Consider the following 15,825-nt stretch of genomic DNA (forward strand, 5'->3'; position numbering starts at 1 on the left):
ATAAACAAAAAGGAAAACAACACTAAAGGGAGGATAGGGGTGTTAAGGAAGGCACAAATATGCAAATTATTTTGTCCTGTCATTAAAAAGGAAATAATGGATGTTTCAGTCTTGACACTGATAATTAGAGACTAATGGTTTAGTTGTAAGACTTACAAGTAAAACAGCATGTATCTCTTCCAAGTTATGAGACCTAAAAGATACAAAGAATAAACAAACCATATAGCAAAGACTGAAGACAAACAAAGACCAAATGGCCAGGAGGTAAAGCATAATATGGCATCTCTTATGATATTACATGTAAATGGTAACCCTCCAATGAGACAAGATGGAGAAGAATCAGTAATCAGCAAATTCCAATTTAGGCTCACCCCAAATCTGAGATACTATGTCAGGTGTAATGTCACAACTTCCTTTAAGTTTATCTGTGGGCTCTCACTCTTTCTGAAGGTAATTTGAAGGATGCTCTGAAAAAGAATTTCCTCCTTATGATTCTGAAGTCCAAAATTCCACAAAGAGAATATACTCTCTCTTTCCTTTAGGTTAGAAATTCTATCTAAAAAGCCATTAGACATTTTGCAGTTTCATCATAAATCAATCCTCCTTTTCCTCCTCCTACTTCTTCTTCCTCTTCCTCCTCCTCCCCTTCCTCCTCCTTCTCCCCTTCCTCTTCTTCCTCTTCTGCCTTCTTCTTCTTCTTCCTCCCCCTCCTTCTCCTCCTCCTCCTCCCTCCTCCTCCTTCTTCTTCTTTCAAATATATTTTAGTGTTTTTTCCAGTTATCAACTACCAATGCTTTAGCTGAGGCAATTTTTCAGATCATTTCTCCAGGTTAAGTGAGAATAAGATGGCATCCTGCCATGGCCCAGATAAGTGTTGACAGCCAAAGTATTTGTAGTAGTGATTTCCTTGCTGAAGTTTTCATTAGTATGAAGTAAGAAAATAAGAAAAATATAGTGAATTTCTAGAACAGTATTTTAATACACTCATTTGTTTCTGATGTAGTAGATTCTTACTGGATTTTGGTGTTGAAGATTCCTTTTGTTTTAGGAAATGAGTCTTTATTGGGTAGCAATTTTTAAAGTGTCCATGCTTGGCAAAATAGACTATTACTATTATTAACCCCATGCTAGTTCACCTTTTTTTCTTTTAATATTTTATTGTTAATTGAGATCAGAGACACTCTCATTCATTCATCTACTTATGCACTGAATAACTTTTGAGATGTTACTATATATCAAGCACTGGTCTAGGTGCTGGGAACACAACAGGGAGTAACAAAAATATTTGCTCTCATGGATTTTAAATGCTGATGAGGGTGGAGACAAGTTATAAGTCAATAAATATATAAAGTGGACATAAATTTAAAGAAATAAATAAAGAGAGTAGGGAGACAGTGGTGATAAGGTATATTTCAGCAGGTATCTTAATGAAGTGAGGAATTATTTCAGGAAGTGGGGGGTTTTCTGCTTGGCATATTCAAAGTATGTGAGGAAGTCTTTCAGGCTGGAACACAGTGAACTAGGAAGAGATGAATGAGATGAGATCTAAGGAATAGCTTGGATCTCTTAGCAGAATGGCTTGCATATATTTCAATAAACTCCCCAACCCTATATCCCATACCTATACTTGTTCAGCAAAGAGTATATATGTTGATAGAAAATTACAAGAACTTTGAACAGTCAAGGAAAGAGGCAGTAGGGTGACTATGCTAATTAGGTTATATGACAGACATTTTTCATAACTCAAAAGAGTTAAATCTATAGCGCCAAAGTTTTTTTTATTTAAAATTTTTTTTAATGCTTATTTATTTTTGAGACAGGGAGAGACAGAGCATGAACAGGGGAGGGTCAGAGAGAGGGAGACACAGAATCTGAAGCAGGCTCCAGGCTCTGAGCTGTCAGCACAGAGCCCGACGCGGGGCTCGAACTCACAAACCGTGAGATCATGACCTGAGCCGAAGTCGGTCGCTCAAGTGACTGAGCCACCCAGGTGCCCCAATAGAGCGCCAAAGTTTTAACAAAAAATATTGGTAAAACACAGGTGAAATAAAAATAAATAACTAAAAAATTATTTTGGTCCAGATGTGTCGAAGTTAACAATACTTTGAATTTTTCCCAACTCCATTTGAGTGTACCAGTTTGAATAAATTACCTCTAGGTATGAGTAAAATATACAATTAATAGTCATTTTTTTTCTTGGTAAGTCCATTTGGGTGTATTTTCTAAAAGCTGAAGAAGTACATTGCTGTTATGACTATAACAAATTCTTCTGCAGTTCAGGCTAGTTCTTCTCTGGCCTCACATATTGAGTATCAGATAACAGATCACTAAAAATTTTTGATGATGGATCAGTGTGATGGCTTACAAATATAATTAGTATGTGATTTTTACCATATAACTTGGAAGGAGTTCAAAGAATTGAGTGACACTGGTATACAAAACTCCTTCTGTTTTCAACTATATAATTTCTCAGCAATTATGTCTATGAAAAATGACTAGTAGGAACGGAATGTTTGTTAAACTCTGTCTTATCCTAGAAATATGTAATATTTATCCATAGCGAACCAACTGTGAAAAAACAACCATACCTACTAACTTATATTACCAATAAAATTTTACTTTTCTATGTTAGGTAATTATCAATATTTATACTATTTATATTATAATTGACTGTTACTAAAAATTGAAATAATTAAATCTAAAAGAAATACTTTAACACAGCTCATAAATGTAAAAACCATATTTAAATTATATAGATTTTTGTGACATAAAATTAAGATAGGTTGATTAAAAAATAATTTAAAATATAAAAATAGATTGGATTAGCATAAAATTCTGTAGGGGAAGTGGAATGGAAATACAAATTTCAAGCAGAAAAGGAAGCAATACAAAATTCTGATTTTTAAAGAAGAGCTAACGTTTATTCTTTTTGGATATAAAAGTTTTATTTACACGTCAGTATTTAAGTAGACCAGAAATTACATTGTTTCCAATATAGCTTATGATAAAAACAAATATAGTTGTTAAGTTAAAAATGTGCAAAGAGAGGGGTGCCTGGGTGGCTCAGTCAGTTGGGTGTCCAGCTTGGGCTTGGGTCATGATCTCGGGGTTTGTCGGTTCCAACCCTGCGTCACGCTCTGTTCTGACGCTTCGGATTCTGTGTCTCCCTCTGTCTCTGCCCCTCCCCTGCTCATGCTCTCTCTTTCTCTCAAAGATGAATAAACTTTAAAAAAAGTATTTAAAAAATGTGCAGAGAGGTATACAGTTTGCCAAAATTCTTTCTACTAGTATTCTTTTCTAGGAGTAAAAAAAAAAAAAAATGTAGGTCATTATCCTACGATATTTCTTGGTATAGCCCTTTATATGTAAACAGTTTAGAATTCTCCCCTACCTTCACTGTGGTAGAGGAGATCAAATAAAATCAGATCCCAAGGAATCTCTAGCAGTTATAATGAAACCAAAAAGGATTTCCATTTCTTTTCATTGACAATGAAGTCAAACAAGCTATGTGCTCTCAAAACTCCGGCATTCTCTAAGTTGAAACAAAATATTTTCAACGTTTATTTATTTTTGGGACAGAGAGAGACAGAGCATGAACGGGCGAGGGGCAGAGAGAGAGGGAGACACAGAATCGGAAACAGGCTCCAGGCTCTGAGCCATCAGCCCAGAGCCCGACGCGGGGCTCAACTCACGGACCGCGAGATCGTGACCTGGCTGAAGTCGGACGCTTAACCGACTGCGCCACCCAGGCGCCCCAGAAACAAAATATTTTGAGGCTAAAACTGAATAATATCTATTTTCCTATTTTTTAAGGAAAATATAATAATCAATAGACTTTTTCTATTTTTAGCTCTTTCCTTAAAATTTTATTAAAAACTTTGGTGACACCTGCTTCTTATCTATTAGTGAGCTGTGGCTATTGAATTATTGAACTCAGTATTATTTATTGTAGTATATAATGATATATAAATTTTTATTATGTATTATAGCATATATTACATAAATATATTAATTATTATTTATATATTATTTATTATTATTGAATTAAAAGTAGCAAATGAATGTCAAAAAACTTGAAAACAGTCTGTTGTACTTGATTTGATAATTTATTTTTCTTTTCAAAAGTTGTGAGCTAATGATTGTGACCTTATATTATGTATGTATGTGTATATGTTCTTTTCGCCTTTTTTTTTTTTTTTTTTGGTTAAGAAAGTAGTTTCTTATTTGTGTAAAGGAATTAAATATCAAATTTCAAAGTGTGGTTCAAAGATTATGGTATTCTGAAAAGGTCTCCATGAGGTCTCTAGCCATCTGAACAAATTTGAGAACCATTAAGATGGATCATTATTGGGGTGGCTGGGTGGCTCAGTTGGTCAAGCACCTGACTTTAGCTCAGGTCGTGATCTCATGGTTTGTGAGTTCGAGCCCCATGTCAGGCTCTGTGCTGACAGCTCAGAGCCTGGAGCCTGCTTTGAATTCTGTGTCTTTCTCTCTTCTCCTCCCCCACTCAACCTCTGTCTCTCAAAAATAAATAAATGTTAAATAATTTAAAAAAAAGATGGATCATTGTTTGTAAATTATTAAACAATCTGAAGAGACCAGCTAGTTTTATTCAAGGTGTCAACATGATTAGACTTTTGTCCATATGCACAATACATTTAATTTAAAATAATACATATTTCTTTATAAAGTTGTTGTATAATAAGTGGAATTTCTCCAGGAGAATCTAATATTCAAATGTAATTCTTATTTTCTTAAATAATTATAAAGACCACTCAAGATAAAATTCTGGATTTTCAAGGGCCTCATTAAGTAGTGTGTGGAATAAAGGCCTATAATAATGAAGAATTATTAAACATTCACTAACTAGTAAAAACCAGAACCATATTACTTTATGCCCCTCTGCAGTATCTGCTTTTTAGTTCTGCCTATGGATCAACAGTTTCGTTTAAAACTTCATGCTTATTGGCAAGGCTTCCTGACAAGCTGGCTTTTCACATTAGTCTGTTCCAGGAAGCATCTCCTTTTTTACTACATTAGAGTATCTATAGAGTTGACTACATGTATCAGCTGCATATATTTATTATTGAAGATGAGGATGATTTGAAATCACTTAAGAAAAGGCTTGCTTAGGGAATTTATAGAAACATCCCAAGTGTTTCAGTTTTCACTTTCTCATGAATTCTGGGTGAATAGTTTTTTTACTTAGATTATAGTTGCATTTTTTTGAACAATGTGCCAGTTAAGAGATGGATTTAGGGGCGCCTGGGTGGCTTGGTCGGTTAACCGTCCGACTTCGGCTCAGGTCATGATCTCACGGTCCGTGAGTTCAAGCCCCGCGTCAGGCTCTGTGCTGACCGCTCGGGGCCTGGAGCCTGCTTCGGATTCTGGGTCTCTCTCTCTCTCTGCTCCTCCCCTGTTCATGCTCTCTCTCTCTCTGTCTCAAAAATAAATGAACGTTAAAAAAAATTAAAAAAAAAAAAAAAAAAGAGAGATGGAGTTACATGAATCATTCGTTTCTCCCCAGCTTCCATTAATGCCTATGTTCTACATATGAGAAAAAAAATTTTTTAGGTTATAACACGCATTTAATGACCCAATCTTAGGAGTATAGTTCAATCAACTTTTATGTATGTATATGCAGAGAAAGAACCTTTCTAGCCCCTTGAAGACAGTCTTTCCTGTCAGAATTAAACCCTCAGGGTAACCGCCTTTGTGTGTTCTATCACCGTCAGTTAGGTTTACTTGTTTCTGAACTTTATGTTTTCATGCAGCATTCCATCTTTGTGTCTGTTTTCTTTTGCCTCATATAATGGCTGTACACAGAGTGTATTGCATTTCTTTAAAGGCAAACTTGAGGCTAATAAATTAACAGGAGAGAAGATTTTTTGGTGTGGTTTGGTTTGATTTTGGTTTTTCCAAACTGAAAAGAAGATAATCCCTTTTACTAGATTTTGGTGATCTGTCAAGGCGTACCTCCGGAACGAGTTAGTCTTAGGGTGTGGTGGTTTGTGCTGGCTCCTCAGCTTCTGGGCACAAGGTAGGAAGGCACTGCTTGCTACCTTGTGGTTGGGTGGGACCACTGACTACTTTTGGAAAATGTGTGTCATTTGCAGAAATGACACATGTGGCTTTTGAGCTGGAGCATTTAGTTGCTGCTGCCTGACCCTCGAGAGCTCCTTTGCTCTGTCTGCCAAGGTGATGTTCCAGATGGGATGCTTCATTAGCCTGGGTCTTGAGTGAGGATGGTACAGAGCAAAACCACCAGCCAGTGGACATTCATGCGGGAAAGAAAGAAACTTTTGTTGTTTTAGTCTGCTGGGACTTGGTGGTACCAAAGCATAACAGTATCTGCTGAGGAATTCCAAGGGTCAAAAGGAAAATTGGGTACAAATTCAGCTTATATTTCTAGCTGATAAAAGTTTCAGACATGGTATTGGACTTACAGACAATTCATGAAGGGGTCCATGTCTCTTCTGTTGCTTTTTGAATAATTCCTAAACAGATGTGTCACTGGCAACCACTTTCTTCAAAGCTCAGTGACTTTCTTGAACTGGTTCTTTCTTCAGCACAGCTCTCTGATACTCTTCTCTTAGTTGCCTTAAGAATTCATCCTCCGAGATGAGGGGTTGAGATGACAGTTTGGGGAACACTTGCTGGTAGACTGATTCACATTCTCTAAGTCCCCCAGTGATCATTCTTACTTTTCTCCAGTATGACATGGCCAGGCTGTTTTATGAACATTCCTCTCTAGATGTTAGCATTGATGTGTTTCAAGTGATCACATGCTGCAGATTTTTGAGTCTTATTGCTGATGGGAGAAATTGTTTTTGCCTTTCCACCAGTTAATTAAATAATTATTTTATTTGTTCACTAGACATTTACTGAATGTTTTCCATGTGCTAGTGACTGAACCAGGAACTGTGATTTCAATGATGAATAAGTTGCAGGCTGTGTTCTGAAACACCTGGCTTTCTGAGAAGGAAGATCAGAAGATGATAAAAGGACAGTGAAATGTGACAAAGGCTATAAAGGCTACTTGCAGAGTAAGTGATTAACTCTGTTGTTAATTGTGGTAGTGTGGAGTTCAGGAAAAGCTTCACAGAGTTGGTGTTTTTTTTAACTGAATCTTTAAGTTATAAGCAGTTTCCTAGGAGAACAAGCATATACAAGCATTAAGTTTGACACATACTTCAATACTGACAATATAACACAATTCAATTTTTCAAAATTCTCAAATTCTCAAATTGAGTAACAAATATAGACTAATTTTCAAGGAGAACATTCTTAAGAACCTCTAGTTTTGACTTGGATTACTTTTATTGTAATAATGCTTATATATATATATTTTTAAAATATATATAATATATAATATATATTATATATTATATAATATAAATATAGCTATAAATATATTATATATGTATTTGTTTATTTAAGATAAAAATATTTAAAAATTTAGAGTAAACTACTTACGGTTATAGTCTTTTACTACTTTAAAATGAAAATAGGGGTGCCTGGGGGACTCAGTTGAGCGCCCAACTTTGGCTCAGGTCATGATCTCATAGTTCATAGGTTCAAGCCCCTCGTCTGGCTCTGTGCTGACAGCTCACAGCCTGGAGCCTGCTTCAGATTCTGCGTCTCCCTCTCTCTTTGAACCTCACCCACTCGTATTCTGTCTCTCTCTCTCAAAAATAAATAAACATTAAAAAATTATTTTAAATGAAAATAAATTTGGGGCACCTGGGTGACTCAGTCAGTTAAGGTCTGACTCTTGGTTTTGGCTCAGGTCATGATCTCATGGTTCGTGGGATTGAGCCCTGCATCGGGCTCTAACATGGAGCCTGCTTGGTATTCCCTCTCTCCCTCTCTCTGCCCCTCCCCCACTCACGCTTTCTGTCTCTCTCCCAAAATAAGTAAATATATTTTTAAAAGATTAAAAATAAATAAAATCAAAATAAGAACTTATTAGAACCTTTAAGAATAACTCTTAAGAACAACTTTTAAGAACTTATAAGAACAAAATAACTTTTAAAAGAAGTTTCAAAAAATTCTAGATAGATTTGGGGGGTTCTATGTGAGTTCATTAAGATGCAGGAAATAATTATATTTCATATCCTGATTAAGTTTAAAATTATTTTTACTAAAAGTGGTTCCTAAAATACCCAAATATTCGAAGGAAACTCTAAAACTAATAACTTTCAAGTTAATTTGATATGTCAAACACTGTTTTAATTAATTGTTAAAGTTGAGCTTAATGGTGTGAAAATGTGTTTGGATAGTCTCTTTTTACTTATGGTTAACTTGATTCCTTAAATTTTGCTTATGATGGACCATCTTATAAGCCATTGTCATTCACGCTATTGATAGCTTTTTCTTTTAAACAGTAAGCTGTTTTTAAACTACTCTTACATTATTTTAATGACTCATTCATTTCAGTGGTTGAGTTCCAAATTGTAATACTGAATAAAGTTTAACAATCTATTATCTATGAAGACAATCTATTAACCAAATATTCTTCATATTCTTACTACTACACTTACTGCTAATGATGGTTCCCAATTTGGTCTCTATAGAGATAGAATGAGTGAAGTGTATCTATTCTTTCTCTATGTATGTGTGTATTCACTGAATTCTACTTATCTCTGTTTGAAATAGTCTGAAAACATTGTTTTCACATTTGTCATTTCATTTGTTAAATATCATTTACATATGAAGGTTGCCTCTGTTTTTGTTGTTGTTTTAACCACTAACCCGAGATATTTAAAGTAACACATTATTCTGTTGCATTTGTTGACTTATTGTAGTAAATCAGAGTTTAAATTTATTAAATAATAAGCAAAATTCTTACTTGATGAAAATGTCTCACAGTTGTAAATTATCATTACAAAGGAGTACAGCTTTTGTATCTGGGAACGTATTTCATTATGAGTGCAAAGCCAGATATGGAGTGTTTACTGTCATTTTCACATTAGGACAATGTCTACTATTGAAAGACTTCTTGGGGCTAAAATTCCAATCATGTAAATTTGGTATTTGGTCACACTGGTAGCTTTGTCCCATTGTCCTTCATTGCTAAGCAACCAAAGAAAGTGGTTAGGTAACCTTAAGAGTGTGGTATAAATCTGCTTGGCTTTGTTTTATTTTAATTAGGCCTAGAAAATTACATATGTGAACAAAACAATTATGGCTAGAATTTAAACAGCACAGTATATATGCCAGAAACTTTACATACATTATTTTATTTCACCTTCACTTTACTTATGGGGATCAGGTCCCATATCAACAATTTACTCAATATTTTATGTTCAAAAGTATTTGACAAGGCCTAGGAATCCTGCTTGACCTATGTAGAGGATGCTATAGTTTCACCAGCTCACCTTTCAGGACTACGGCACTCATTTCCCCAACTACTGGAGCGGTTCCCTGCAGACATCTCACTGCTGAGTCCCTCTCGGGCTTACTAAAGGGAGCTGCCTTGCCAAACTTCCATCTCTTTACTGGGAGCAGCCTGTATCCAATATTCATTGAAGCAGATTTGGGACAATTCTGAAGAACCATCCTAGCTCCAGTGCTTTCCACCCAATCGAATGAGACCTTTATTCTAACTGTATCGCACTTCCTTCTTTCTTAAACCAGTGCTTCTCAGCTGAGAAAGATTTTACCTGCACACACACATCACCACCACCACCTCCCACCCCTCCACATCCCAGTGGACATTTGACAAAGTCTAGAGATACTTTTGAACATTATAGATGTAAGGAAAGGTTTGCTACTGGAATCTAGTAGGTAAAGGCCAGGCCTACAGCTACACTCTGTACGACACACAGGATATTCCCCCACATCAAATAATTATTTTGTCCAAATATCGATAGTGGTGAGGTTGAGAAAACCCTGGCTAAAATCCACAGGTCTGGTTCCCATTAAGCTTCCCTGATAAAACCTCTTGCACTCAGTTCTCAGTCTCAGGATCTTAGCATCAGGTGTAAGGTTTCTGAGAAGTGTGAGGTGATTTCAGTGCCCTAGGCAGTATTTGTGTTTATGATATCACTGGCATCCTGGGCTCTGAACATGTCTGGCTGGTAAGGAACAGGTTTACTATTATAGTATATACTGGGACTTCTTAGAAGCTAATCAAAATAAACCAGGAAAAGACTCTGTAAAAAAGTAATGATACACATTGAAGCCCTGAGTATGTTACTTATATGACTCTTTTCCCCAAGAGAAAAAAGTCTGCTAAAGATTAGGCGGAAGGAAAGTGTTGTAAATACCTTTTTCTTCCTTATATGTGGTAAAATAGAGGACAAATGGGGAGAAAAGATTCTTCATTGTTAATGAAACTAGCAACTAAAATGACTCCTTAGTTTAAATGGTTGAAGAATGTGTGCCAAAACCCAGGAGGGAGGACAATGATTGCAGATAATTTCTTTTTCAGATCTTTCAGCACATATGAGGGGAAATGGTTTATTTGGCTCTGAAGAGCCTAACCACGAATCCCCTCCTTGGAATGGCAGAGTCTGAGGCTGTGCATGGGCTGTATGAGAAACCTTGGGCCAGTTTCCATACTGTAGAGTAACACAAATGACAGGACAGAGAAACTCTGCAAACTACTCAAAGAGGCAGGATACCAACCGGGTTAACAAAGGAAAGAGTGGCAGCAACCAATCTGACAGAGGTCAGTTGAGAAATAAATTACTGAAATCACTTCAACCACCTTCTTCCTCCAAAGAAATAAAGACAAATTCTGTGACATGTAGTTCTCCACCGTAAACCACCCTGCTCACCCTGAAGTGGAGAGTGCATATACGTTTATGCCACATTGATGGCTGAGGACATAGAGTGGTGAGATGTCTCAGGGCAGAGTATGCAGTAGAATTGAGGAGAGTTTTCTGAGGCAATATACCTGAATTTAAGCTGCTTGTATCCTACCTCACTTTCCCTTTCTTCCTAACACTGTTTTTTAGGTATTGACTAACCAAGAAAGAATAACTACCATTAAAAATAAGTAATAAGTATTAGGGACGCCTGGGTGACTCAGTTGGTTAAGCGTCTGGCTTTGGCTCAGGTCATGATCTCTTGGTTCGTGGGTTTGAGACCCACATTGGGCTCTGTGCTGACAGCTTGGAGCCTGGAGCCTGCTTCGGATTCTGTGTCTCCCTCTCTCTCTGCTCCTCCCCATCTTGGGCTCTGTCTCTGTCTCTCTCAAAAAATGATAAACATTAGAAAAATTTACAAATAAATAAATAAATAAATAAACAAACAAACAAACAAACAAACATTAAAAACAAAATTAAAAAAAATAATAAGTATCCTAAAAATAGAATAAGAAAGCAACAGTGTAAATGAGGCAAATGGCCGAATATTTTCCTTTATGAAGTTTTCTTTTTTATTTGTGAAGGGAAATCTTTCCCAAGAACTCATGTCTACTCTTACTGGCCAGAGAAGGGTTACGTGTCCACCTCTACATGTAAGGGAAGCTGAGAAGTCAAATATTTTACTCCAGTGCTCAAAACTAATGGAAGGTGAGGGAGAGGGGGTTACAACAAGGATATGTTTGCTATACAAAGCCAAACAAGACATGCCTGGGATCAAATTCCAGCTTTGTGACATGGCTTTCTCTGCCTTTCAGTTTTTCCATCCTTAACATAAGGATGATGATATTAATAGTACCTACTTCAGAGGGTTATTGTCAAGAATTATTGCATAGAAAGCACTTAAAACAATACCTGGCATGTTCTGTTAGATGCTAGTTATTGTTAGCTGCACTCTAGGGAACTCCTTGGTGCTAAAATTTTGTAATTCCAAACATAGTTGTTTGATGATAAAAGATAGGATTTATGAGAATTACAAATAATTTAACTTTGCAGTTAGATCATCTGCTTAAAAAATATTAAAATATTCACTTCTCATTGAGGTGAACCAATGCCAGTAAATACTTTCATTGGCTTAAAAGTGTTTTTATTAGAAAAGAAATATGACTTGTATAGTTGGATGAACTTTTAAGCAAGGAGACTGGTGAACATTGAATGATTATAAGGATTTAACTTTACTTGAAAAACATCTGGAAAGAATCTCTTGAGGGAGTTGTTCTACCTTATTTTCCTTCAAGTTTATAAACTATATTTAAGTTTTCCTAAGCAAGCAGCAATGTGTCCTGAGGGGAATTGTCACAGCTCCCTTCCCATAAGCCAAAGTTAACTCACCATGAAGTGCAAATTTATGAAGACTCTCTTTGTCCCATGACCTAAAACTGAGGTTTATCCTAAAGAGAGAAGTCAGCTAATAAACAGAAAGGCAAGCTCATTCTGGATGAGAATTTACTGATGACTGAAATGAAGGCCTACATGTGGGTTAAAAATTTATCTTTCAAAGTGCATATGGTTCACTGAGAGGAGAAGGTAATTCACGAATAACAAAAACACAGCAGTTAAAGTCTTAAGAGGAAAGAGGAATATTGGTAGCAATGTGCGAGAAAGAGAGATTACATACTATGGCATGATCAAAGAAGGTCCTAAGGAGATGGAATTTGAGCTTCTCATTAGTGGAGAAGCTGATTTTGGGCAGGTAGCCTTGGGAGGAAGGGTGGAAAGAAGGAGCAGGCATAGGAGAAGGAAATGGTAGGACATATACTGCACTAGATATTGGGAACAGATAGAGTCACCAAGCAAACCATGCATCCTCCTCCTCCTCCCAGAGAGACTACCTTTCAGTCGGAAAGAAAAAATAAGTAAGAAGGCAGCTAAATACATAAACAGAATGAGGGTTGTGAAGCAAATAGAGTAGGGTGATGGAAAAGATGGTGACTGGGGACAGGTTCAAGCTGGAGCAGAAGTGCAAGTAACTGTTTTATGTACAGTTGTAGTCACATCAGACTTGCTAAGGAGGTGACATATGAGAAAAGACCTGCAAGAATTGAAACCTGAAGATATGGTCTTCCCAGCAAGTGGAACAGCAAGGGAACAGCACTTACACTTAAAGGGAAAAGCAAGTGTAAAAGTCTTGACAGAAGAAAAGCAGGGATGCCTATGTTGCTGGAACACAGTGAATGAGAAGAATGGCATAAGGTGAAGAGAGAGAGGGAGGCAGGATCCAGATGACCCAGGGCCAAGTCAGTCTAGGTAGGAGTTTGGACTTTATTTAAATGTAATGGGAAACTGCTGAAGAATTTAAAGAGGAAAGCAATATGATCTGATTGCATTAATAATAATAGTAAAAATCATCTTGCCTTCCCATAGAACAGACAGTAGGGGTAAGAATGGTAGCAAGGAGGCTGCTGCAAGAGAGTACTGCATTGGTCAAGGGCAGATCTGGGTTCCATATGTTATAGGTACTGACCAGACACAAAGAGTAAAATGTGGTGGGATTCCTGCTGTGTCCGGTGTTAATGCTTTAGTTTCTATATCAAGGGCAGTCATAGAGTGTTTGAGAGGAAGGCTCAGAGTGGCTGGCAGGGGCACCTGCCAGGCTCAGTTCAATGGCTAAGAGGCTATATACCACCTGCCCAGAAATGGTTCAATATTTTAATGGCGAGTACAATTGTACATGTGTATCCTAGCTGTCTCAGCCCTGGTCTTGGGTGGAGGTTATGGAGATGGTATGAAGTGGTCAGACTCAGGATTTACTTTGAAGATAGAAACTGTACATAGACTTGCTGATGAATGTTGTTAATAGGACGTATGCCTTAGAAAAGTAAATGTAATAAGACTTGTATGTAACATTTGTTCCAAATTCTTCTAAAATATGTGGTTTCACTTTAGTCTCGGTGAAAAAAATAATTTTCAAAAATTGTTTTCTTTTGCTGACCTGGATGTCTTAGGGCTTCAGGATTATTCTCATTGGATAATCATGTAGGAGCAGAGATATGAGATACTGGGATAATAGCAATTGTCTTCAGGACAAAAACTAAAACATTATTTTTAACTAATTATTGGTTATTGACTCAATTTTTTCTGATGGATCTTTTTCTTTAAGTCAAAAATAGGAAAGAACTTTGTTTACTAAAGACGCTAGCTAAATATTTTCTTTTTTTCATTTTTCTTTTTTAAAATTTACATGCAAATTAGTTAGCATATAGTGAAACAATGATTTCAGGAGTAGATTCCTTAGTGCCCCTTACCCATTTAGCCCATCCCCCTCCCACAACCCCTCCAGTAACCCTGTTTGTTCTCCATATTTATGAGTCTCTTCTGTTTTGTCCCCCTCCCTGTTTTTATATTATTTTTGTTTCCCTTCCTTTATGTTCATCTGTTTTGTCTCTTAAAGTCCTCATATGAGTGAAGTCATATGATTTTTGTCTTTCTCTGACTGGCTAATTTCACTTAGCATAATGCCATCTTGTTTCATCCACATAGTTGCAAATGGCAAGATTTCATTCTTTTTGATTGCCGAGTAATACTCCATTGTATATATATATATATATATATATATATATATATATATATATATATATATATATATATATATATATATATCACATCTTCTTTATCCATTCATCCATCGATGGCCATTTGTGCTCTTTCCATACTTTGGCTATTGTTGATAGTGCTGCTATAAACATGGGGGTGCATGTGTCCCTTTGAAACAGCACATCTGTATCCCTTGGATAAGTGCCTAGTAGTATATTTAGGGTTGTAGGGTAGTTCTATTTTTAGTTTTTTGAGGAACCTCCATACTGTTTTCCAGAGTGGCTGCACCAGTTTGCATTCCCAGCTAGTTAATTATTTTCTGTGTAAAAGATAGAATGTGAACTCCTGAGTCTAAAGAACTTTAAAAATTGTAGTACTGGTCTTCCTATATTTCATAACTTTAAATGAAACAATATTTATTTAGGATTCTATTTTTCTTCTTTGATTTAATGTGCATTTTCACATCAAAAAACACACAGCACTGAGTGTATACCAGTTCTTGGCAATGAATTAGAGAATATAAATCAAACTGTAAGTAAAACTGAAAAGCTTCAGAGCTTCATAAAGAAGCTATTTTCTGAGCTGGGCTAAGAATTTGAAAGGCACTTTTAAACAAACTTTCCTCATTCAAACTCCCCCCCCCCCATTTTAATTTTAACACATTATTCATTGATTTCCTTGGCAATATTAGATCAGGAGAGCAGGATACCAAGCCATGATAAGTAATTCCATCTCGAATTAGTCACAGAATTCCCCTTGCTTCAGAGCTTGAGAGAACTCCAACCCATAGAATCAGATCTTGTTTACCATGTGGATATTATTTAAGAGAAATCATATTGCCAGCCTTATTGCTGTCAGTTAACTTAGAAGTCAGTGTCCACATGAATTTGAAAATGTAAAACCTGATTGACAGTTGCCAAGAAAAATTTTGAAAGCCTGTTAATAGTTGTGTCTTGTTTTATATAATGGATGTATATACCTGAAAAGTTTTATATGACTCAAACTTAATCAAGTAATATTCAGAATAAGATAGGGAGATAGTTCAAATACAAATGTGATAAATCCTTCTAAAGCAAGTAGAGAATCTCAGGTTATTCTGACTTTGTGTAAATCAAGGTTTGGCTTAAAGTGGAGTATGTCTCTCATAAATGGTAAAAATTGGAGTTCCTGGGTGGCTCAATCAGTCAAGCATCCAGCTTTAGCTCAGGTCATGATCTCATGGTTCGTGGGTTTGAGCTCTGTGTTAGGCTCTGTGCTGACTAGCTCGGAGCCTGGAGCCTGCTTCAGATTCTGTGTCTTCTTTTCTCTCTGTACCTCTCCCACTCACACTCTGTCTCTCTCTCTCAAAAATAAATAAACACTAAAAGAAGTTAAATAAAAAATAAATGGTAAAAATCCCCAGGGATAGTTCATGAAAGAG

This window comes from Puma concolor, chromosome A1 (assembly GCF_028749965.1).
Source record: "Puma concolor isolate L17-30 chromosome A1, mPumCon1.1.hap2, whole genome shotgun sequence".
NCBI lineage: Eukaryota > Metazoa > Chordata > Mammalia > Carnivora > Felidae > Puma > Puma concolor.